The 26,322-nt window shown below is 45.6% G+C and overlaps 1 protein-coding gene across 1 annotated transcript in view; it reads left to right on the top strand.

The window, feature by feature from the left end:
- The first annotated feature begins 4,174 nt into the window (after positions 1–4,174).
- LOC109879001 (beta-1,4-mannosyl-glycoprotein 4-beta-N-acetylglucosaminyltransferase-like) overlaps positions 4,175–26,322 on the top strand; it is a 78,360-nt gene continuing 56,212 nt past the window's right edge. Inside the window, exon 1 of the mRNA XM_031833429.1 lies at positions 4,175–5,103. The gene's annotated coding sequence lies outside the window, so the exon portion shown is untranslated. The remainder of the gene's footprint in view (positions 5,104–26,322) is intronic.

The following is a 26,322-nucleotide window of genomic DNA, read 5'->3' on the forward strand; positions in this document are numbered from 1 at the left end:
TTTTGGCAAGTTGGTTAGGACATCTACTTTGTGCATGACACAAGTCATTTTTCCAACGATTGTTTACAGACAGATTATTTCACTTATAATTCACAGTATCACAATTCCAGTTGGTCAGACGTTTACATACACTAAGTTGATTCTGCCTTTAAACAGCTTGGAAAATTCCAGAAAATGATGTTATAGCTTTAGAAGCTTCTGATAGACTAATTTACATAATTTGAGTCAATTGGAGGTGTACCTGTGGAAGTATTTCAAGGCCTACCTTCAAACTCAGTGCCTCTTTGATTGACATGGGAAAAACTAAAGAAATCAGCCAAGACCTCAAAAGAAAATAATGTAGACCGCCACAAGTCTGGTTCATCCTTGGGAGCAATTTTCAAATGCCTGATGGTACGACGTTCATCTGTACAAACAATAGTACGCAAGTATAAACCCCATGGGACCACGCAGCCGTCATACCGCTCAGGAAGGAGACGTGTTCTGTCTCCTAGAGATGAACGTACTTTGTTGCGAAAAGTGCAAATCAATCCCAGAACAACAGCAAAGGACCTTGTGAAGATGCTGGAGGAAACGGGTACAAAAGTATCTATATCCACAATAAAACAAGTCCTATATTGACATAACCTAAAAGGCAGCTCAGCAAGGAAGAAGCCACTGCTCCAAAACTGCCATAAAAAAAGCCAGACTACGGTTTGCAACTGCAGGCGGGGACAAAGATTGTGCTTTTTGGAGAAACGTTCTCTGGTCTGATGAAACAAAAATAGAACTGTTTGGTCATAATGACCATCGTTATGTTTGGAGGAAAAAATTGGATGCATGCAGGCCGAAGAACACCATCCCAACTGTGAAGCACGGGTTTGGCAACATCATGTTGTGTAGGTGCTTTGCTGCAGGAGGGACTGATGCACTTCACAAAATAGATGGCATCATGAGGTAAGAAAATTATGTGGATATATTGAAGCAATATCTCAAGACATCAGTCAGGAAGTTAAAACTTGGTTGCAATGGGTCTTCCAAATGGACATTGACCCCAAGCATACTTCCAAAGTTGTGGCAAAATGGCTTAAGGACAACAAAGTCAAGGTATTGGAGTGGCCATCACAAAGCCCTGACCTCAATCCCATGGAAGGTTTGTGGGCAGAACTGAAAAGGTGTGTGTGTGAGCAAGGAGGCCTACAAACCTGACAGTTATACCAGCTCTGTCAAGAGGAATGGGCCAAAATTCACCCAACTTATTGTGGGAAGCTTGTGGACGGCTACCTGAAGCATTTGACCCAAGTTAAACAATTTAAAGGCAATGCTGCCAAATACTAATTGAGTGTATGTAAACTTCTGACCAACTGGGAATGTGATGAAAGAAATAAAAGCTGAGAAATCATTATCTCTACTATTATTCTGGCATTTCACATTCTTATAATAAAGCGGTGATCCTAACTGACCTGAGACAGGGAATTTTTACGAGGATTAAATGTCAGGAATTGTGAAAAACTGAATTTAAATGTATTTGGCTAAGGTGTATAAACTTCTGACTTCAACTGTATATGTCAAGGTTAGGGTCAATACCATTTCAATTCCAGTCATTTCAGAAAGTGAACAAATTCCAAATTTCCCTCATTGAAAAGTATTGGAATTGAAATGTCAGTGTACTTCATTGACGTGGACATTGATTAAGGCAGCACCCTGCACCTCTGATTCAGAGGGGTTTGATGAAATACATACAGGAGACACATTTCAGTTGAATGCATTGTGTTGTGCAACTGACTAGGTATCTCTTTTCCCTTCCTGAATTGAAAGGGAATTGACCCTGCAGCGTTATCTATGTTTATGAAGCTTTATGTTTATGAAGCTTTATGTTTATGAAGCTTTATCTATGTTTATGAAGCGTTATCTATGTTTATGAAGCGTTATCTATGTTTATGAAGCTTTATGTTTATGAAGCTTTATGTTTATGAAGCTTTATGTTTATGAAGCTTTATGTTTATGAAGCTTTATGTTTATGAAGCTTTATGTTTATGAAGCTTTATGTTTATGAAGCTTTATGTTTATGAAGCTTTATGTTTATGAAGCTTTATGTTTATGAAGCTTTATGTTTATGAAGCTTTATGTTTATGAAGCTTTATGTTTATGAATGCTTTTTACATTTGCTATGTATGTTTTGTCTCCTTGGAGATCGGCTGCATTGAGAAATTAAATGATTGAAATGTGTGACTTCTGCGATGTCGTCTTGATGTTTTGACTTCCAAAACCTTCAACTACGGCCTCTTTGACATTGTCATGTTAGTGATTTTGGGGCGGCAGGTAGCCTAGTGGTTAGAGCGTTGTGCCAGTAACCGAAAGGTTGCTAGGTCAAATCCCTGAGCTGACAAGGTAAAAATCTGTTGTTCTGCCCCTGAACAAGGCAGTTTTCTAGGCTGTCATTGAAAATAAGAATTTATTCTTAACTGACTTGCCTAGATAAACAAAAGTTAAATAAAAAAATATTTAGCAGACGCTCTTCAACCTTCAACCACGGCCTCTTTTGGCACGTTAATCATTTAGCAGATGCTCTTCAACGCTCTTATCCAGAGCCACTTGCAGTAGGAGTGATACATGACTTAATAGCCAACTAGGTGATCAAAGTTTAGTATTACATTGATTTCATTGGGCAGAATCTGACTGGGGAAACTAAGTACCTCTGAGGAAGAGAGAGAAAGGAGAAAAGATAGACTGGCTAACTTGTCTTTTAGAGGGAAAAAAGGAAGGAAAGAAATATTGACAATCCTTCATTCAGCAGACCACCTTTCAACAAGCAGGTAAACTGACGTGTGTGCCTTGAGCTACAGCCCCATTCAGTGTCAGATTTAGTAAGTCCTCAAACTTTACACACAACTCTTCTTTGTCAACCCTCTTTAAATAAGTAGCTTAAGGCATATGTCTATGTCCCAAATAGCATCCTATTCCCGATATAGTGCACTACTTTAAAAAAAACTCAGTGCACTATAAAGGGAATAGGGTGCCATTTGGAACACTAATTTAGAGCACAGTAGTGACAATGTTATGATGAAAGCGAGTTGAGGAATGGAACATTCAATGTCAGTTATTTCTCTGGAACAATATATATATATATATTTGTTTTGAATCAATTCTTCATGAAGGTAGGGGCTGTAGTGTCCGGTGCAGAGTTGAGATTTCCGCGCTCGATTGTTGATTAGATGTATGAATAATTATTTAATCTATTGCTTACAATAAAAGCCATCGGGATTGATCGATCAGCAAGTTTATAGTCTATAAACATCCCAAACAAAGGAATCATTATAATGTATATATCACCATAGTCTAAAGATGTAGAAAGGAGCGTTTTTATTTTTCCCCCAGAAATATATTGGTTGTCTTTAGCTTTATTTCTGAGGCGTTAAAAGTGTGAGTAATATATGTCCTCGTTCCACAGACAGAGCTCTTTATCCCTCGGGAGTTGCTGTAACCCCTCCCCCCATGAATTCAGTTCTGAGATTCAGACCCATCTCAAGGGAAACAAGCTCTCTCTTTCTCTTTATACAGCAAAATAGGCTATTATTTTACAATGTCCTGACTCCGTCATCGGTCACGGTCTAATTTGCAATGCCGTTGTGGATTCAAGACATGAATTTAAACATAGTTAAAACCCTCAAAACAGGCTGACTGCAAAGACAATTCCACCATTATATTGTAGGCCTATTGTATTAAAACGGATATGGTGGATACTACGAGGGCGTTCCTTGCTACGGGGGGGGGGGTCGTCGTCAGTGAAACAAGATGTGTGTTTACATTGTAACGGTACCATTATTTTATACCGCTACATTGGCGCAGAGAGAAGGAGTGTGTTGGCCTGATGTGCGTCAAAACATCGTATCACGACAGTGGAGGAGTGACACATTTTGAAAACCTACATTATGGCGCTCCGCCATCGCTCTGTCTACAATTTCGCCTTTATTTCGCCCCACGAGCACCCCTTGTCGTCCACTCAATTCAAAGTGCTTTACCTGCCTGGGATACATATGTTTACATTGCCAAAGCAAGCAAAATATACAATAAATATATTTCCCTTTCTCTCTTTCACCCGCTCGCTCCTGTGATAAGCAAACCCAAGCACGGGGAGGAGCTGCCGTCTCGTGCGGCCCCCATCCCCTTTCTCCCCTGCTACTAATTTCACCCACCAGAGAGAGAGAAATGAAAAGTAAGGAAACGGGGGGAAAGAGAGACGGGTGTGTTGCCTGTCCTCTTCATATGAGCGGAAAGGCGTCATATTCGGTGCAGCTCGAGCGCTGTTGTTGGCCGGGGCTCACACGAGAGAGAGAGAGAGAGAGAGAGAGAGAGAGAGAGAAGGAAGAGGGGCTGCTTTACAGATAACGGAACAGTGAAAGGAGAAAGCGCTAGCGACGAGTCAAAACGTCAAAATCGGTGTAAAACCGGGTAAGACAACAGCGCGCGTCCAGTTTCCCTCATCACTTCGATTCGAGCCAACTGGGATCGGGATGGATATATCTTCTTCTGCACCATTTGTCAGATCTCCGGCTAGAGAGGACCGTGCCTCACGCGCAGCAGCAGCACCCCCACCACCGAAATCGTTTTTTCTTCTCGGATGCTCCCATTAGATACAGAACAACGGTAGATATCGATTAGTGGCTAGTATTCGAATGCGGCGCGCACTGCCCGGGATAACGGTAGATTGAACCTGCTGGCTGCCATCGACTGAACAAACGGAGACGTACCAACGGTACCACGGGATTCGTGGTCGTTCAGCTATCTTAGGCACTGCAGCCTAGCAGGCAGCCCCCTTCGTCGCAAGATACGGAGAAACCGTAGGATACTAGCCTACACTCGCTCCCTGATGCAAAACACCGCCGCAGCGCAGCGTCGAGAAACTATGCAGCTGTTTGATAAGATACATATGTAACGGGGGAATTACGGGAGACCCTGGCCGGGTTCTCTGTCTGATCTGCGCACCCAGGCTGATAACGGAGGCTCCGATTACGGGATTGGAATGGCATAGATTGCTTTTTTTCAACACGGTGACCGACGAACAGAACGGATACATATCTGACATGACTATCTGCATCTAGAGACCTCAAACACAGGCGATGGGTAAGGAAAGACTTTCCCTTTCTTGTGGGGAAATGTAGAGGGGAATATCGGCCAGTGACGTGCATTTTCAAAGACCCCTGGTCTGTCATAATGCACTTGTATGACTGCAATGTAGATGGGTGTCTGTATGGGTGTGTTGGTTCTTTCAAGACAACTGGGAACTTTGAAAAATAGGTTAAACCGTGACGTCAGTTATCTTTTGGTCAATTCTGAGTTGGATGACCGTTCAAAACGAGTCGTAGCTCGTTTTTTTCCCGAGTTCCCAGATGTCTGGAACGCACTTGAGTCGGAAGACGAAGATATCCGAGTTCCCAGTTGTTTTGAACGCGGCATGTGTAGCCTATGTGTAGGCCTAGTTGGGGGTAAGGCCAATGTATAGGGACTTGATATTGGTGATGAATTTGATGATGAATATTGTTATAATAATCTTTTAGCCTGTGGTTTTAGCAACCACAAACCAAATATGTACGATCCGAATGCAAGCTGGTTCAGAATTATATTCTCTGTCCATTCCCGCAAAAAAACATTCGCGTGCGATTATGATCTTCAATATTAGGTGACGTTCCAGAATCCGTGATTCTTTACTTCTTGAGAGCTGACATGACAAGTAGACAAGACAGACTTATCCCGAGAGAGGCCTATTCGTTTTTGTTTTCGGTTGTTATCGTGTCTGCAGATGCAGAATTACATTCACTTCACTTGCTACAGTGGAGTTGCAGTGTTACATTCTGCAGTGATAGAAACATCCAATTCAGACCATGTTGTTTGGTTTATACACTCTTACAACAAAAAACATGTTATCCAGAACCTTAGAGGGTTATTCGGTTGTCCCCATTTTGAATAACCCTTTTTGGGTCCATGTAAAACCATTTTGGGTTTGATGTAGAAAACTTTCTACAGAGGCTTCTACATGGAACCAAAAAGGGTTCTACCTGGACCCCAAAAGGGTTCTACCGGAACCAAAAAGGGTTCTACCTGGACCCCAAAAGGGTTCTACCGGAACCAAAAAGGTTCTCCTATGGGGACAGGAGAAGAACCCTTTTGGAAGCCCTTTTCTCTAAAAGTGTTGGCCTGTGCAGTGAATGCAGATGTAGGGCCTAGAGACTAACAGACTGTCAAGTCCCATTATAACAGCCTACCTGAACCAGCAGTAGTAAAGGGCTTCAGCAGTTGTCCCTTCAGATATAGCATATATAGCATTTTACTCACCAACCCTGACCTTTACCATTATGAGACTAATCATAATTATCCATTAAAACCTTGTATACACACATTTTACAAGCATTTCGCTACACCCACAATAACATCTGCAAAATATGTGTATGTGACCAAAAACATTTGATTTGATCGTTAGAGAGAGAGAGAGAGAGAGAGAGAGAGAGAGAGAGATAGAAAAGACAGTTACAGACATACACAATTTGGTAGGCATGCCTAAGGCCTTGTTGTTTCTTCATATTGCTAGAGGGATGTCTTAAGGATGGAGTGATGATTGGTTGATCCATCTCCATTTACTCTGCGGCTAGCCCGGGAGTTGTGAGTTAGTGGTCGGAATGGGTGTGTGGGTGTGTTCACTGGGTGTGTGGGTATGTGTGTGTGTGTCGCTGTATGTGGGTTGCACTTGCTCATGTGAAACAACTCGCAAAATCATTTCTCAAGGGGTGTATCTTAATAGTCTATTGCAGCCTCCTCATCTTCATCTGAACTCAAGATGATGGCTGTGTTCCTCGTTCAAGCTAACATGACTGGGTCTGTGAATACGTCAGTTAAGGTGAAGGAAATGAGACAAGGAGAGGAAGTAAACCAAGACTATAGAGATGCACCCCTTGGGAACGGTTCCCTGACTGAGGCTGGGGTATCTGAAGAATCCAAATCAGTTGTGAGTTATGTGTTGTGAATTAGTGGTCGCTGGGTGGTGTGTGTGTGTGTGTGTGTCTGTGGGTCTCAGTGGGTCTGTGTGTGTGCTGCACATCTGGAAATTACGTGGAAATTGAGCAAGTTGAGGTGACTAAACTGCTTGGAGTAACCCTGGATTGTAAAACTGTCATGGTAAAAACATATTGATACAACAGTAGCTGGTGCAGACAGATAGGACAGCCCTGCTTCTAGCTCCTAGGCAACTTCTCAGTATTTCGTTTTTTTATACGTTATTTCTTACAATATTAGCCCAGAATTGTTTTGTGTTATTACATAGAGCCGGGAATAACTTTTGGATATCAGAGCGGCGGTAACTCACCAGCATTACGACCAGGAATACTACTTTCCCGAATTGGAGGATCCTTTGTTCGTAACACCCAGGGCAATTGAACTGATTCCAGAGGCTGATCCAAAAGGCTGATCCAAAACACAAGCAAAACGTCAGAGACAGAGACAGAGTGGAGTCGCAATTAAACGTCTCAGACATGAGAAGTGTGTCTACAGATAATCATGGACAACAAAGGATAACACAGTTCCACCGACGCTGCACCAAGGACTGTGGGCTCTCCTTCTCTGTGGCTGACGCTGCACCAAGGACTGTGGGCTCTCCTTCTCTGTGGCTGACGCTGCACCAAGGACTGTGGGCTCTCCTTCTCTGTGGCTGACGCTGCACCAAGGACTGTGGGCTCTCCTTCTCTGTGGCTGACGCTGCACCAAGGACTGTGGGCTCTCCTTCTCTGTGGCTGACGCTGCACCAAGGACTGTGGGCTCTCCTTCTCTGTGGCTGATGCTGCACCAAGGACTGTGGGCTCTCCTTCTCTGTGGCTGACGCTGCACCAAGGACTGTGGGCTCTCCTTCTCTGTGGCTGACGCTGCACCAAGGACTGTGGGCTCTCCTTCTCTGTGGCTGACGCTGCACCAAGGACTGTGGGCTCTCCTTCTCTGTGGCTGACGCTGCACCAAGGACTGTGGGCTCTCCTTCTCTGTGGCTGATGCTGCACCAAGGACTGTGGGCTCTCCTTCTCTGTGGCTGACGCTGCACCAAGGACTGTGGGCTCTCCTTCTCTGTGGCTGACATTTAAGCATGTTAACCCTCAAAAGACTGCCGGCCCAGACGGCATCCCTAGCAGCATCCTTAGAGCACAGACCAGCTGGCTAGAGTGTTTATGGACATATTCAATCTCCCTCTATCCCAGTCTGCTGTCCCCACGTGCTTCAAGATGTCCACCATTGTTCCTGTACCCAAGAAATCAAAGGTAACTGAACTAAATGACTATCGGCCCATAGCACTCACTTCTGTCATCATGAAGTGCTTTTAGAGACTAGTCAAGGATCATACCTTACCTGACACCCTAGACCCACTTCAATTTGCTTACTGCCCCAATAGATCCACGGACGATGCAATCGTGGACAAGAGAAATATCTATGTAAGAATACTGTTAATTGACTATAGCTCAGCATTCAACACCATAGTACCCTCCAAGCTCATCGTTAAGCTCAGGGCCCTGGGTCTGAACCCTGCCCTGTGCAACTGGGTCCTGGACTTCCTGACGGACCACCCCCAGGTGGTGAAGGTAAGAAACAATACCTCCACTTGGCTGATCCTCAACACAGGGGCCCCACAAGGGTGCATGCTCAGCCCCCTCCTGTACTCCCTGTTCACCCATGTCTGCGTGGCCACGCACGCCTCCAACTCAATCATGAAGTTTGCAGATGACACAACCGTAGTAGGCCTGATTACCAACAATGATGAGACAGCCTACATGGAGGAGGTAAGGGCCCTGGGAGTGTGGTGCCAGGAAAACCATCACAAACTTTTACAAATGCACAATTGAGAGCATCCTGTCGGGCTGTATCACCACCTGGTACGACAACTGCACCGCCCGCAACCGCAGGGCTCTCCAGAGGGTGGTGCGGTCTACCCAACGCTTCACCGGGGGCAAACTACCTGCCCTCCAGGACACCTACAGGCTGCTGCCCTATATACATAGACTTGAAATCCATGCCCACTTTAATAATGGAACACTGGTCACTTTAATAATGTTTACATATTTTGCATTACTCATCTCATATGTATATAATGTATTGTACTCTATTGTACTGTATCTTAGTCTATGCCGCTCTGACATCGCTCGTCCACATATTTATATATTCTTAATTCCATTCCTTTACTTTGGATTTGTGTGTTGTATGTATTGTTGTGAAATTGTTAGATATTACTGCACTGTTGGAGCTAGAAACACAAACGTTAAAGCTAAACCTGCAATAACATCTGATAAACACGTGTATGTGACCAATAACATCTGATAAACACATGTATGTGACCAATAACATCTGCTAAACACATGTATGTGACCAATAACATCTGATAAACACGTGTATGTGACCAACAAGATTTGATTAGATTGAAGATGGAGAGAAGTCTGTCCATAATAAAGCACTGCTCTGCCTTATCAGCACTACCAACAAGGCAGGTCCTACAGACTAGTTTTGTCTCACTTGGACAACTGTTCAGCCGTGTGGTCAGGTGCCACAAAGAGGGCAGTCTATTCCACATCAAGTAACTGATGCAAGCAGTAAAATTACATTTAAACAGATCAAATACACCTTATGGAACAGTGTGGACTGTGAAGCAACACTAACATAGGCACAGACACATGCATACACACACAGGATAACATACGCACTGTACACACACGTACACATGGATTATGTGTTGTAGATATGTGGTAGTGGAGAAGGCTCCTGAGGGAACACACTTAGTGTGTTGTGAATGTATTGTAATGTTTGACATTGTTTTTTTAATATATATTTTTTTACCTTTATTTAACTAGGCAAGTCAGTTAAGAACATATTCTGATTCACAATGACGGCCTACCAAAATGCAAAAGGCCTCCTGTAGGGATGGGGGGGGCCTGGGATTTAAAATAATAAATAAACACAATATAAATATAGGACAAAACACACATCACGACAAGAGAGACAACACTACGTAAAGAGAGACCTAAGAAAACAACATAGCAAGGTAGCAACACATGACAACACAGCATGGTAGCAACACAACATAACAACAACATGGTAGCAACACAATATAACAACAGCATGGTAGCAACACAACATAACAACAACATGGTAGCAACACAACATAACAACAACATGGTAGCAACACAACATAACAACAGCATGGTAGCAACACAACATAACAACAGCATGGTAGCAACACAACATAACAACAACATGGTAGCAACACAACATGGTAACAGCACAAAACATGGTACAAACATTATTGGGCACAGTCCATGATTGAATCTTTGAATGAAAAGATTGAGATATAACTGTCCAGTTTGAGTGTTTGTTGCAGCTCGTTCCAGTCGCTAGCTGCAGCGAACTGAAAAGAGGAGCGACCCAGGGATGTGTGTGCTTTTGGGACCTTTAACAGAATGTGACTGGCCGAACAGGTGTTGTATGTGGAGGATGAGGGCTGCAGTAGATATCTCAGAAAGGGGGGAGTAAGAGGGGGGCCTAAGAGGGTTTTATAAATAAACATCAACCAGTGTGTCTTGCGACGGGTATACAGAGATGACCAGTTTACAGAGGAGTATAGAGTGCAGTGATGTGTCCTATAAGGAGCATTGGTGGCAAATCTGATGGCCAAATGGTAAAGATCATCTAGCCGCTCAAGAGCACCCTTACCTACCGATCTATAAATAATGTCTCCGTAATCTAGCATGGGTAGGATGGTCATCTAAATCAGGGTTAGTTTGGCAGCTGGGGTGAAGGAGGAGCGATTACGATAGAGGAAACCAAGTCTAGATTTAACTTTAGCCTGCAGCTTTGATATGTGCTCAGAGAAGGACAGCACTTGTATGAGGTGACTACCTCAAACTCTAAACCCTCAGAGGTAGTAATAACACCTGTAGGAAGAGGGGCATTCTTCTTACCAAACTACATGATCTTTGTTTTGGAGGTGTTCAGAACAAGGTTAAGGGTAGAGAAAGCTTCTTGGACACTAATAAAGCTTTGTTGTAGACCATTTAACACACAATCCGGGGAGGGGCCAACTGAGTATAAGACTTTATCATCTGCATATAAATGGATGAGAGAGCTTCCTGAGCTATGTTGTTGATGTAAATTGAGAAGAGCGTGGGGCCTAGGATTGAGCCTTGGGGTACTCCCTTGGTGACAGGCAGTGGCTGAGACAGCAGGTTTTCTGACTTTATACACTGCACTCTTTGACAGAAGTAGTTAGCAAACCAGGCCAAAGACCCCTCAGCGATACCAATACTTCTTAACTGGCCCACAAGAATGGAATGGTCTGTCGCAGGTATCCCCAAACTGCCATCGGGGGTACTCCAAATAAAAATGCGATTCACATTTACATTTTGTTTTTCACTCTTGAGCAGAAATTTACAAACAAAACATGCCAATTTGAAAAATATGCCACAGGAGTTTTTTGAGCGAGAATTAAGACAACTTTTGAGTAGTAAGAAATGTATTAAAGCAACAGATACAATGAATAATAATGGTCTAGAAACGTTTTATATGGTGAGTTACCGAGTGGCTAGGACGGACCAGCCCTATACTATGGTGAGTTACCGAGTGGCTAGGACGGACCAGCCCTATACTATGGTGAGTTACCGAGTGGCTAGGACGGACCAGCCCTATACTATGGTGAGTTACCGAGTGGCTAGGACGGACCAGCCCTATACTATGGTGAGTTACCGAGTGGCTAGGACGGACCAGCCCTATACTATGGTGAGTTACCGAGTGGCTAGGACGGACCAGCCCTATACTATGGTGAGTTACCGAGTGGCTAGGACGGACCAGCCCTATACTATGGTGAGTTACCGAGTGGCTAGGACGGACCAGCCCTATACTATGGTGAGTTACCGAGTGGCTAGGACGGACCAGCCCTATACTATGGTGAGTTACCGAGTGGCTAGGACGGACCAGCCCTATACTATGGTGAGTTACAGAGTGGCTAGGACGGACCAGCCCTATACTATGGTGAGTTACCGAGTGGCTAGGACAGACAAGCCCTATACTATGGTGAGTTACAGAGTGGCTAGGACGGACCAGCCCTATACTATGGTGAGTTACAGAGTGGCTAGGACAGACAAGCCCTATACTATGGTGAGTTACAGAGTGGCTAGGACGGACCAGCCCTATACTATGGTGAGTTACCGAGTGGCTAGGACAGACAAGCCCTATACTATGGTGAGTTACAGAGTGGCTAGGACGGACCAGCCCTATACTATGGTGAGTTACCGAGTGGCTAGGACAGACAAGCCCTATACTATGGTGAGTTACCGAGTGGCTAGGACGGACCAGCCCTATACTATGGTGAGTTACCGAGTGGCTAGGACAGACAAGCCCTATACTATGGTGAGTTACAGAGTGGCTAGGACGGACCAGTCCTATACTATTGTGAGTTACCGAGTGGCTAGGACAGACAAGCCCTATACTATGGTGAGTTACCGAGTGGCTAGGTCAGACAAGCCCTATACTATGGTGAGTTACCGAGTGGCTAGGTCAGACAAGCCCTATACTATGGTGAGTTACCGAGTGGCTAGGACGGACCAGCCCTATACTATGGTGAGTTACCGAGTGGCTAGGTCAGACAAGCCCTATACTATGGTGAGTTACCGAGTGGCTAGGACAGACAAGCCCTATACTATGGTGAGTTACCGAGTGGCTAGGACAGACAAGCCCTATACTATGGTGAGTTACCGAGTGGCTAGGACAGACAAGCCCTATACTATGGTGAGTTACCGAGTGGCTAGGACGGACCAGCCCTATACTATGGTGAGTTACCGAGTGGCTAGGACAGACAAGCCCTATACTATGGTGAGTTACCGAGTGGCTAGGACAGACAAGCCCTATACTATGGTGAGTTACCGAGTGGCTAGGACAGACAAGCCCTATACTATGGTGAGTTACCGAGTGGCTAGGTCAGACAAGCCCTATACTATGGTGAGTTACCGAGTGGCTAGGACAGACAAGCCCTATACTATGGTGAGTTACCGAGTGGCTAGGACAGACAAGCCCTATACTATGGTGAGTTACCGAGTGGCTAGGTCAGACAAGCCCTATACTATGGTGAGTTACCGAGTGGCTAGGACAGACAAGCCCTATACTATGGTGAGTTACCGAGTGGCTAGGACAGACAAGCCCTATACTATGGTGAGTTACCGAGTGGCTAGGACAGACAAGCCCTATACTATGGTGAGTTACCGAGTGGCTAGGACAGACAAGCCCTATACTATGGTGAGTTACCGAGTGGCTAGGACAGACAAGCCCTATACTATGGTGAGTTATCGAGTGGCTAGGACAGACAAGCCCTATACTATGGTGAGTTACCGAGTGGCTAGGACAGACAAGCCCTATACTATGGTGAGTTATCGAGTGGCTAGGACAGACAAGCCCTATACTATTGTGGAGGACTTCAGTCTTCCTAATGCCGCGGAGATGACTGGGACAATGCTGGGAGAAAAGGCCAAAAAACTATACAGACAATTCCTTCATCAAACAACACTTTTTCATGACGCATCAGTGACATGGCAGGAGATGATTTGAAACAATTACTGCTTCACATACAAGCCAGTGAATTATATGCGTTACAGCTGGATGAGTCAACATACCTGTCGGGCCTGGCACAGCTCCTGGTATATGTCCGTTATGTTTATGGGGGGTCAATTAAGGAAGACATCTTCTTCTGCAAACCACTGGAAACCAGAACAACATGAGGATATTTTTCAAGTACTGGACAGCTTTGTGGCATCAAATTGACTTTGGTGGTCAAGATGTGTTGGTATCTGTACTGATGGCGCAAAATCCATGACGGAGAGACATAGTTCAGTGGTAACGTGTGCAAGCAGTTGCTCCCGACGCTACTTGGGTCCACTGCAGCATCCACACACTGCAGCATCCACACACTGCAGCATCCAACGACAGGCTCTTGCTGCCAAGGGAATGGCTGACAGCTTGAAAGACATTTTGGACACTACAGTGAAAATGGTTAACTTTGTTAAAGCAAGGCCCCTGAACTCTTGTGTATTTTCTGCACTATGCAGTGATAAGGTCAGCGACCATGTAACACTTTTACCACATACAGAAGTGTGCTGGTTATCAAGGGGCAAAGTATTAACACATTTTTTTGAATTGAGAGACGAGCTTAAAGTTTACTTTACTGACCATCATTTTCACTTGTCTGACCGCTTCCATGATGACAAGTTTTTTCTCGCCTGAATAATCTGAATCTACGATAACAGGGACTCTCCGCAACTATATTCAATGTAGTTGAGGCTACGATTAAGAAGATGGAGCTCTTCTCTGTCTGCATTAACAAGGACAACACACAGGTCGTTCCATCATTGTATGATTTATTGTGTGCAAATGAACTCAAGCTTATGGACAATGTCAAATGTGATATAGCGAAGCATCACACCCTTCTCATTAACCTGTGGTGAGTTATTCACCATTTTTAATTAAGAAATAAGGTTTTATATGTAAGATGGCTAAATAAAGATCAACATTTTTGATTATTATTATATTATTAATTGTGCCCTGGTCCTATAAGATCTCTTTGTCACTTCCCACGAGCCGGGTTGTGACAAACTCACACTCATTCTAATGGTTAATAAATGTATTGTATAGTGTGTGTGGCAGGCTTACAATGATTGCAACCAAAAATCTAAATTTGAGAATGCACTGACCCTGGTGCTAGAGGGGGTACGCAGCTGGAGGTGGAATGTTTGAAGGTGTAGGCAGCTGGAGGTTGAATGTTTGAAGGAGTAGGCAGCTGGAGGTTGAATGTTTGAAGGAGTAGGAAGCTGGAGGTTGAATGTTTGAAGGAGTAGGCAGCTGGAGGTTGAATGTTTGAAGGAGTAGGAAGCTGGAGGTTGAATGTTTGAAGGAGTAGGCAGCTGGAGGTTGAATGTTTGAAGGAGTAGGCAGCTGGAGGTTGAAAGTTTGAAGGAGTAGGCAGCCGGAGGTTGAATGTTTGAAGGAGTAGGCAGCCGGAGGTTGAATGTTTGAAGGAGTAGGCAGCTGGAGGTTGAATGTTTGAAGGAGTAGGCAGCTGGAGGTTGAATGTTTGAAGGAGTAGGCAGCCAGAGGTTGAATGTTTGAAGGAGTAGGCAGTCGGAGTTTGAATGTTTGAAGGGGTAGGCAGCCGGAGGTTGAATGTTTGAAGGGGTAGGCAGCCGGAGGTTGAATGTTTGAAGGGGTAGGCAGCTGGAGGTTGAATGTTTGAAGGAGTAGGCAGCCGGAGGTTGAATGTTTGAAGGAGTAGGCAGCTGGAGGTTGAATGTTTGAAGGAGTAGGCAGTCGGAGTTTGAATGTTTGAAGGGGTAGGCAGCCGGAGGTTGAATGTTTGAAGGGGTAGGCAGCCGGAGGTTGAATGTTTGAAGGGGTAGGCAGCTGGAGGTTGAATGTTTGAAGGAGTAGGCAGCCGGAGGTTGAATGTTTGAAGGAGTAGGCAGCTGGAGGTTGAATGTTTGAAGGAGTAGGCAGCTGGAGGTTGAATGTTTGAAGGAGTAGGAAGCCGGAGGTTGAATGTTTGAAGGAGTAGGCAGCCGGAGGTTGAATGTTTGAAGGAGTAGGCAGCCGGAGGTTGAATGTTTGAAGGAGTAGGCAGCCGGAGGTTGAATGTTTGAAGGAGTAGGCAGCCGGAGGTTGAATGTTTGAAGGAGTAGGCAGCCGGAGGTTGAATGTTTGAAGGAGTAGGCAGCCGGAGGTTGAATGTTTGAAGGAGTAGGCAGCCGGAGGTTGAATGTTTGAAGGAGTAGGCAGCCGGAGGTTGAATGTTTGAAGGAGTAGGCAGCTGGAGGTTGAATGTTTGAAGGAGTAGGCAGCTGGAGGTTGAATGTTTGAAGGAGTAGGAAGCTGGAGGTTGAATGTTTGAAGGAGTAGGCAGCCGGAGGTTGAATGTTTGAAGGGGTACGGGACTATAAAACGTTTGGGAACCACTGGTCTACCATATCTAAAGCTTTGGCCACGTCAATGAAAATAGCAGCACAGCATCGCTTTATAACGGCCTTAATGTTGCTGGACCCCAGGAAGAGTAGCTGCTGATGGGGATCCATAGTAAATACAAATACACACTCAGTCGTTTCTCAAGGGTCGATCTCACTTTCAAAATGTATCCTTTCCTCCTAACATCATTGAACACGACTGGGTCTGTAAATTCAATGCAGACACTAGTCCTTTCACACCGATGTAGATCATCAAGGAGAGGAGATGAGGAAGCAAACAAAGACTATTGAGATACACCCCTTGGGATCGGTTCACTAACTGAGGCGGAGGTATCTGATGTAGCCTGGTTGGTTGGTTCACTAACTGAGGCGGAGGTATCTGATGTAGCCTGGTTGGTTGGTTCACTAACTGAGGCGGAGGTATCTGATGTAGCCTGGTTGGTTGGTTCACTAACTGAGGCGGAGGTATCTGATGTAGCCTGGTTGGTTGGTTCACTAACTGAGGCGGAGGTATCTGATGTAGCCTGGTTGGTTGGTTCACTAACTGAGGCGGAGGTATCTGATGTAGCCTGGTTGGTTGGTGCACTAACTGAGGCGGAGGTATCTGATGTAGCCTGGTTGGTTGGTTCACTAACTGAGGCGGAGGTATCTTATGTAGCCTGGTTGGTTGGTTCACTAACTGAGGCGGAGGTATCTGATGTAGCCTGGTTGGTTGGTCCACTAACTGAGGCGGAGGTATCTGATGTAGCCTGGTTGGTTGGTTCACTAACTGAGGCGGAGGTATCTGATGTAGCCTGGTTGGTTGGTCCACTCTGAAGGTCTGCCAACGATCCAGCGGCACTGCTGACACTGTAGACCACAGCTGTTGCACCACAGTAGAGAGGGGTGTGTGTGTGTCTGTGTGTGTCTGTGTGTGTGTGTGTGGACGTGTTTCACTCTTCTTGAGTGGACCAGAAGTCTCCACCAGAATAGTAAACAAACACAAATTTGACCAACTGGGGACATATTGTTAGTCCCCATGAGGTTAAATGCTGTTTCTAGGGGTTTAGGGTTAAGGTTAGAATTACTGTTAGAATTACCTTAAGGATTAGGATTAGGGTTAGGAGCTAGGTTTAGGAGCTAGGGTTAGGGTTAGGAGCTAGGTTTAGGAGCTAGGGTTAGGTTTAGGAGCTAGGGTTAGGTTTAGGAGCTAGGGTTAGGTTTAGGAGCTAGGTTTAGGAGCTAGGGTTAGGTTTAGGAGCTAGGGTTAGGTTTAGGAGCTAGGGTTAGGTTTAGGAGCTAGGTTTAGGAGCTAGGGTTAGGTTTAGGAGCTAGGGTTAGGTTTAGGAGCTAGGTTTAGGAGCTAGGGTTAGGTTTAGGAGCTAGGGTTAGGTTTAGGAGCTAGGGTTAGGTTTAGGGTTAAGGTTAGAATTACTGTTAGAATTACCTTTAGGGTTAGGGTTGGGTTAGGGGTTAGGGTTAGGAGCTAGGGTTAAGTTTAGGGTTTGGGTTAGGAGTTAGGTTTAGGGTTAGGTTTAGGGTTATGGTTAGGAGCTAGGGTTAGGGTTAGGAGCTAGGTTAGGAGCTAGAGTTAGGGTTAGGAGCTAGGATTAGGTTAAGTTTAGGGTTAGGAGCTAGGGTTAGGAGCTAGAAGGTTTAGGTTTAGGTTTAGGGTTAGGTTTTTGGGTAAAGGGTTAGGTTAAGGGTCAAATTATGGGTTACGGTTAGGTTTAGGGTTAGGGTTAGGGGTTAGGGAAAATAGGATTTTGAATGGGGCTGAATTGCATGGCCCCACAAGGTTAGCTGTCCAAGACTGTGTGTGTGTGTCCTAAGAGAGAGGAGGACTAGGTTCTCGGTGCTCCCCCAGTCTAAATGAGGCTCTGGCACAGCGTTGCTTAGTTGGTGGCCTTGTTTGCCCTTCGCTTCCACTGAAAGACGAAAACAGGAAATGCAAATGTGACAGAGAGTGAGGGGGGGCAACACTTTCTCTGATAGCATAACAGTAGAGCCATTTGACTTGACACTCAACAAATAGAATGAAGGAAATGAGAGAGAATATGCAGAGAACAAGTATCAAGGGAAACGAGAGAGAAAGAGAGAGTTAGAGAGGGAATAAGCCATAAAGAAAGAGGATGAAAGAGAGAGAAAGAGAAAGGGAGAGAGAGAGAAAGGGTGAGAGAGATCAGAAAGAGAGAGAGAGAGGGAGAGATCATATTAATGTATAAATATCTCATCACTCGGAGTACCATCTTTTTGAATTACTGGGCTCTGGTGGACTCACACTGCAGATGGGTGTCTGAATACACCCTCTCCTTCTCTCCTTCTCTCCCTCCCTGTCTTCCTCTCCAACCCCCTTACCCTTCTCTTCTCCCCTCTTTTTCTCCCTCATCTTCTCGTCCCCTCCTGTCTCTCTCTGTTCCCCCTCCTGCCTCTCTCTCTCTTCCCCCCTCCTGCCTCTCTCTCTCCACCCCTCTTGCCTCTCTCTCCACCCCTCTTGCCTCTCTCTCTCCACCCCTCCTGCCTCTCTCTCTTCCCCCTCCTGCCTCTCTCTCTCTTCCCCCTCCTGCCTCTCTCTCTCCACCCCCTTGCCTCTCTCTCTCCACCCCTCTTGCCTCTCTCTCCACCCCTCTTGCCTCTCTCTCCACCCCTCTTGCCTCTCTCTCTTCCCCCCTCTTGCCTCTCTCTCTCCCACCCCTCTTGCCTCTCTCTCTACCCCTCTTGCCTCTCTCTCTCCACACCTCTTGCCTCTCTCTCTCGTCACCCCTCTTGCCTCTCTCTCCACCCCTCTTGCCTCTCTCTCTCCACCCCTCTTGCCTCTCTCTCCACCCTCTTGCCCTCTCTCTCCACCCCTCTTGCCCCTCTCTCTCCACCCCTCTTGCCTCTCTCTCTCCACCCCTCTTGCCTCTCTCTCCACCCCTCTTGCCTCTCTCTCTCCACCCCTCCTGCCTCTCTCTCTTCCCCCCTCCTGCCTCTCTCTCTTCCCCCTCCTGCCTCTCTCTCTCTTCCCCCCTCCTGCCTCTCTCTCTCTTCCCCCCTCCTGCCTCTCTTTCTCCACCCCCTTGCCTCTCTCTCTCCACCCCTCTTGCCTCTCTCTCCACCCCTCTTGCCTCTCTCTCTCCACCCTCTTGCCTCTCTCTCTCTCCACCCCTCTTGCTCTCTCTCTCCACCCCTCTTGCCTCTCTCTCTCCACCCCTCTTGCCTCTCTCTCGTCACCCCTCTTGCCTCTCTCTCTCCACCCCTCTTGCCTCTCTCTCTCCACCCCTCTTGCCTCTCTCTCTTCACCCCTCTTGCCTAGCTCTGGTCCCCCCCTCTTGCCTAGCTCTCATCACCCCTCTTGCCTCTCTCTACACCCCTCTTGCCTCTTTCTGGTCCACCCTCTTGCCTCTCTCTCGTCACCCCTCTTGCCTCTCTCTCCACCCCTCTTGCCTGTCTCTACACCCCTCTTGCTTCTCTCTCTCGTCACTCCTCCTTCCCTCTTGATAAGGATCAGATTCTATCCCTTTCTCTTACCCACCTCTCTCTCCCTCCTCCTTTCCTCCCCACCTTCCTGTATTCCTCTTTTCACCCTCCTTCCATCACTCCTCCAACAGCTGTGTTCTCCTGTAGTCACCACTGGCTCTAAAATAGACCATGAGTAGCCAGCCAAACTACAGGCGACTTCACATTAAACCATTTATCAACCATGTGTGAAAGATCTACCCTGAATCCTCACCTTAGCCATTATACTGGAAAAACACCAAACGCCAAACAGTATCTAGAAGACTTGGAGCCACTTCATGCTATTCACACACACACACACACACACGGACACACACACACGGACACACACACGGACACACACACACACGGACACACACACGGACACACACACACACGGACACATACACATACACGGGGACACACACACACACACACGGACACACACATGGACACATACACACACACATACTGTACACACATACACTTGGACACACATAGACACACACAAGTACCAATCTCCCTCTGCCCACACAATCCCTGGATCCTCTGCCTGGAACGACAACGAGGGAGGGAGAGAGAGGAAGCGAGAAAAGAGAGATCTGAGCATGTGTTTTCATCCACTCTAATCCACAGGGGTTGAATTCTCCATCCTCTTTAGCAAGCACACACACACACACACACACACACAATGTTTGACAGCTGGATAGCACGTTTAAAGTCATTTTCAAAAACGCAAGATAGCCACACCGAAATGAACCGCGTTTTACGCCTGCATTTGGAGCTGAAAGGAATTGAGGTTAGCCGCCACTATTAAGTCATGATGTATATCATGTCACTTCTCTGGAGTCCAGAGCTAAATCACACACTTACCTGTAGTTGGGTTGCAGGATCGCCGTCACTTTGAAGGGCAGCCTGCCTGAGGAGGGCTCAGCCTGGGAGCCCTGTTCTTCCTCACAAATATCGGAAGACATTTCCCAGAATGCAACATCTTCATCTGGTAATAATGAAGGTGTTACAGGCTGCTTCTCTTTAGATATGTCGCCAAAAGCCAAACTAGGCCCTTCTGGAATATGAAAATGATCAGTCAAATGGCCAGGTACCTGATACTTGTCCTGGCAGTAGTAGTCAGTAGTAGACTGCTAAACTGTGTTTCATATGGATCATATAAATGGAGGCCTAATCTGGGTTTTCCAGGCAAAACTTGAGGAAATGAAGTTATTTCTGGTCACTAGTCTGGATACGCCAGATTGGCGTGTTTTGATGAACGTTTGCGTGCCGAAGCTGATGGTCATTGGTCAACAATCAAGACACGCACGTTTTTGGTTCTGAATATATACCAGGCGGTGTCAGAGGAAGGCCCCAAAAAATTGTCAAGACTCCAGTCACCCAAGTTAGTGACTGTTCTCTCTGTTACCGCACGGTAAGCGGTACCGGAGCACCAAGTCTAGGTCCAAAAGGCTCCTTAACAGCTTCTACCCCAAAGACATAAGACTGTTGAACAATGAATCAAATGGCCACCGGACTATTTCCATTGATATCCCCCCTTTGTTTTTACACTGCTGCTACTCGCTGTTTATTATTCATGCATAGTCACTTTACCTCTACCTACATGTACAAACTACCTCAACTAACCTGTTCCCCCGCACACTGATTCAGTACCTGTACCCCCTGTATATAACCTCGTTATTGTCAGGACATTTTCTTGTGTTACTTGATTAGATTATTTTACTTGAGTTTATTTAGTAAATCTTTTCTTGAACTGGTTGGTTAAGGGCTTGTTTGGCTGTTTTCTATCCTCCACTTTATTAGCTAGTTGTATGGGTAGGTGGTGTTTTTAGCTCAGCATTAGTTGCTACCCTGGTAACCATAAAGAGTATCTCTCTTCCTCTGCCGGACATGGAGACAGAGCTGCCAGAGTTTATGACTGGCTTGTGTGGTGTTTACAATTATTACAAGCGGTGAATGTGAGGCCATCTATGAAAGCCTAAACAGAGATCAGCCTGTCTGTGTGTGTGTGACCTCAGAGCGAGGTCCTGGGTGCTCCCTCTTTCTAAATAAGGCTCTGACACTGTGCTGTCCTTGTCAGGGGGCCAAGCATAGTTTACCAAGCACACACACACACACACACACACACACAGTGGGCTAAAATAGAATCCACCACCTCTCTGTCTGGCAAACACTCTGACAGCGCTCTGCATCCCACATCTCTACCCTTCTTTCTCTCTTTCTGTCTCTCTCTCTTTCTGTCTCTCTCTACTGCTTCTCTCTCCCCCTTACACCCCCCACCCCTCCATCTCTCTCTGTCCTTTGTATTCCAGCCCAGTGTCACCTTACAGCCCTGTCCTACAGTGGCCCCTCCCTCATAACTCACCTGCTGGGGAGTAGAATGGCTCTGACCTGTGGCTGACCCTCAATATGTGTTTATGGAGACAGCAAGGCCGGAACGTACCATTTGAGTGGGGCCAGAGGGGTGTTATGTGAAGTTGATACAGTGTACAGTAATGGAGGGTGGTTGACTGCATTGAGGTTAAGGATAATTAAGAAAGAAGGGCGGTGGGACTTTGCAGGTGTAAAATGTTTTTGGTATGTTATGAAGCAGAGGATATTAACTGATGAAGTGCTTACTTGCTTATGACGTCTCAATGTGCCGGTTGATGACCGGATGATGACCGGATGATGACCATAACGCTCTGTTGTTCATGACAGCTGGAAGCCTCCTCCGTTCTGAGGATGTTATGAAGTAGGGGTTATTTACTGTGTGACCGTCACACTCACACGTCACACAGATAACGCACTCCTACCAACGCACATAAACAACACTCTCACACATCCCAAAACAATTCACAGCCATGCACACATAAACAAGAGAACGAGAACTAGAAGAGAGATGAGAAGGAGAGAGAGAGATAAAGAGAGATGGAGAGATGAAGAGAGAGAGATGGAGAGATGAAGAGAGAGATTTCTTGTCAGAATGTGCTTCTGGTGTTCTATTTTGTCTGCCAACCAGCCGTCTGGCTCCTTGCTACTGTAGTTATGACTGGACCAACCAGCCGTCTGTCTCAGTGCTACTGTAGTTATGACTGGACCAACCAGCCGTCTGTCTCCTTGCTACTGTAGTTATGACTGGACCAACCAGCCGTCTGTCTCAGTGCTACTGTAGTTATGACTGGACCAACCAGCTGTCTGTCTCAGTGCTACTGTAGTTATGACTGGACCAACCAGCCGTCTGTCTCCTTGCTACTGTAGTTATGACTGGACCAACCAGCCGTCTGTCTCCTTCCTACTGTAGTTATGACTGGACCAACCAGCCGTCTGTCTCCTTGCTACTGTAGTTATGACTGGACCAACCAGCCGTCTGGCTCCTTGCTACTGTAGTTATGACTGGACCAACCAGCCGTCTGTCTCCTTGCTACTGTAGTTATGACTGGACCAACCAGCCGTCTGTCTCAGTGCTGCTGTAGTTATGACTGGACCAACCAGCCGTCTGGCTCCTTGCTACTGTAGTTATGACTGGACCAACCAGCCGTCTGTCTCAGTGCTGCTGTAGTTATGACTGGACCAACCAGCCGTCTGTCTCCTTGCTACTGTAGTTATGACTGGATACACAGATGAAGGGGAGAGAGAACGAGGGAATGGGAGGGGAGGAGGAGAAACATCATTTTCATCAGGATTATCGTCACATCTGTGGAAAAAGCCCCGGGCTGTGTCCCAAATGCACCCTATTCCCTATAGTGCACTGTGGGCCCTAGCCGACAGTGATAGAGTGCCATTTGGGACACAGCCCAGTGTTTACAGATTCTGAGGGCTGAGAACCAGAGGTGGCTCTCCTTTGACTCGCTCTAGCCAGGAAATGTAGGTAGGGCCGCCGCCCCCTCTCTCTGATGAATCATGTATTCGTCTCCGTCGTTCCTCCCACTTGATTAAATTGTTTGTTAGCAGTGTGTTTTCACCCCACAGACGAGACGGAGTTAGAGACGTGTGTGTGTGTGTTTCACCGCAGGCGAGAGAAAGACAGAAATCTACTGCTATTAACCAGGAAATGTCTTGTTTGTTTATTAATAAACACATTAGAGAAGATAGCTGCAGCATGTAGCATATGTGTTTGTTTTTCTTGTACAATATATTTATTGGCATTTCTTCTTTTTTTTAAAACAATTTAACAATCATCAAAATTTGACACAGATAATGCCCCGTTAATCCTTCCACCTACACAAAACACCATGCTACATGGGGGCACAACCCTTCCCAATACAGGAACACCCCCCTCCCTCCCCTCTACCGGTATTAGCCTCACTGATTAACAACAAAAGAAACTGAATGACCTTCACATTCCATGCTAGAAAATACATTATTCAACACACATCTGCTTCTTCCATATAATAGCTGTGCATTTATTGGCTGCAATGACTGCCAGTTTAATGAATCTGGTTTTGCTACAAATATTAACTGGTAGAACAGAATCTTCTCCAAGAAGAATAAGGGAAGGTACTGTCATATTAGTGACCTGTGATAAGATCTGAATGTCTTTCCAATAATTGCTTAGTTCAGGGCAGGACAAAAACATGTGCATAAGTGTGCCCACTCCCGTGTTACACCTTGGGCAAAATGTTGAATATTTACAATTGATCTTATCCAGTCTCTCTGGTGTAAAGTAGACCCTATGTAAAAACAAAATGAATTGCATCAACTTGTGCCTTGTGTTAAATGAAAGATGCTGAGCATCTAAAAAGAGCTTTCTCCATTTCTCATCCTCAAAAATGAGACCAAGATCATCATGCCACTTCATGCAAGCTTTCAGAGGTTCATCGTTCCCCAACAGAGCTTGAAGACCAGAGTTCATGTAGGAAATGAAACCTTTTACCCCTTTCCTCTCAGTTTTAAGTTTCCTCATGGGCTGAATCCTACCTCCCTGCTGAGTGGCAATGTAATGCCTAACCTGTAGGTACTTGAAGAAATGCGTTTGAGGTAACTGAAAATGAGATGCCAGTTGTTGAAAGGATAGTTCACCTTCTCTATAGAGATTACCAAATGTTTTCATTCCTTTGTTGAACCAAGAAAATGTAGTACCATCTCTCAGGTCTTTGGGTAAGATGGGGTTATTATAGTGTTACGCACGCCTCTATGAAGAGGGAACGCAACACCCTGCTACAACTAAACTCTCCGTGAAGCGAAAAAGGTATGGACTGTAGGTGCGAGTAAGGATGACAACAGGCAGAATGTGGTACCGTTTACAAGGACTTTATTCCTTTACACGGTAATATGGGGAAAACGGGCTGGACGGAACCAAAGCAAAGAAAGTAAATCTCAAAGCCCCCCCCCTCTCCTATCTTACCTGCCTACCCACTACTTACCTAATTTAGCACCACCTGGTGCCCTAACCAAAATACAGGGGGTGGTCTGCCCAGGTCTTACCTAGTGTGCCTAGACAGTGAATATACTACGGGTATATGTATGCCCGCGGGCCTCTTGCCTAAACACTCCCAAGGTGCCTTCCCCTTCCCCCCTGGAAACAAATGAAACAGAATATTAAACAATTTCACAAACAAACTAAGAAACAAAGGACATCAAATAAGCTCTACCTGAGCAACAAACTCACAGAACATACCACTTCCCAGCAATGAACTCCCAGCAAAATCAACCTCTAGCAAAATCTCTCAGCAATCCCTACCTCCAAATCCCAGAAAATCTCTCTGCAATGTCCTCCCAGAAAATCTCTCTCTCCTGAACAGAACACTGGCTTTTATATAGCTTCAGAAGGAATGGGTAATTGGAGACAGCTGTGTCTTGACAAGGGGGCGGGGTCAGCTCTCCAATTAACCATGGAGTTGACCAATCAGCTGCTTGAGGGATTTCAGGAAGCCATTTCCTGAAATATACACATGCAAATACTCAAACTACAACACATAAACTGGGGAACGTAACAATAGAAAGGTGTTTGTTCATATATAGATCTAAGCCCTTCTGTTTGTTTACAGACTTCCATCCATATATCTGAAGGGTTTTTAATGAAATGGTTGTTTATGAGACCTAGCCAAGCTTTAGGTGGGCTAATATAAGTATAGATGCCAATGTAGCAGGGGTCAGACACTCCTCCTCTATCTGTCTCCAAGAGGGTGAACTTGTTGTTGTATCTTGCCATATCCACACAGTTTAACTGAGATGCCCAGTAATACAACTGGATGTCAGGTAGAGTGAGTCCTCCTTCTGAGTATGGTTTGCATAAAGTTGTGAGTTTCACTCTGGGGGGGTTTCCCTTTCCACGGAAATGAAGAAATCTTCCTATTAAGTTGTTTTTAAAAAACGTTGGAAATAGGAAAGGGCAAGTTTTGAAAAAGGTACAAGAATTTTGGTAATATATTCATCTTTACACAATTGACCCGCCCAATAAGAGAAATTGGTAAATCCCGCCAACTATCCAATTCTTCCCCAACCTTTTTGAGAAGTGGAGTATAGTTCAGTTGATATGTCTTAATAATTTCAGAGGGAATTCGCAATCCAGATATGTCATTTTCTGTGGTTTCCAAGAAAACAGTTGGTCTAAGATTAGGTTCTGCATAGCTGCCCTGTTACTAGGCATAATTATACTCTTCAATATGTTTATTTTATATCCTGAAAATGTCCCATATTCTTTCAGGATGTCAACTAATGTTCAGAGTGAAATTTCTTGTTTAGTGAGGTAAAGCAAAATGTCGTCGGCATATAGCGAGACCAGATGTTCATGCCCACCTATACGAACACCATGAATGGATGAGATCTAAAAGCTTCTGCCAGTGGCTCTACAGCCAAAGAAAAAAGGAGAGGACTAGCGGGACAACCCTGTCTTGTGCCACGTGATAGAGAGATCTGTGAGGAAATGTTTCCATAAGTCAGG

Source organism: Oncorhynchus kisutch, linkage group LG1 (genome assembly GCF_002021735.2).
Source record: "Oncorhynchus kisutch isolate 150728-3 linkage group LG1, Okis_V2, whole genome shotgun sequence".
Classification (NCBI taxonomy): domain Eukaryota; kingdom Metazoa; phylum Chordata; class Actinopteri; order Salmoniformes; family Salmonidae; genus Oncorhynchus; species Oncorhynchus kisutch.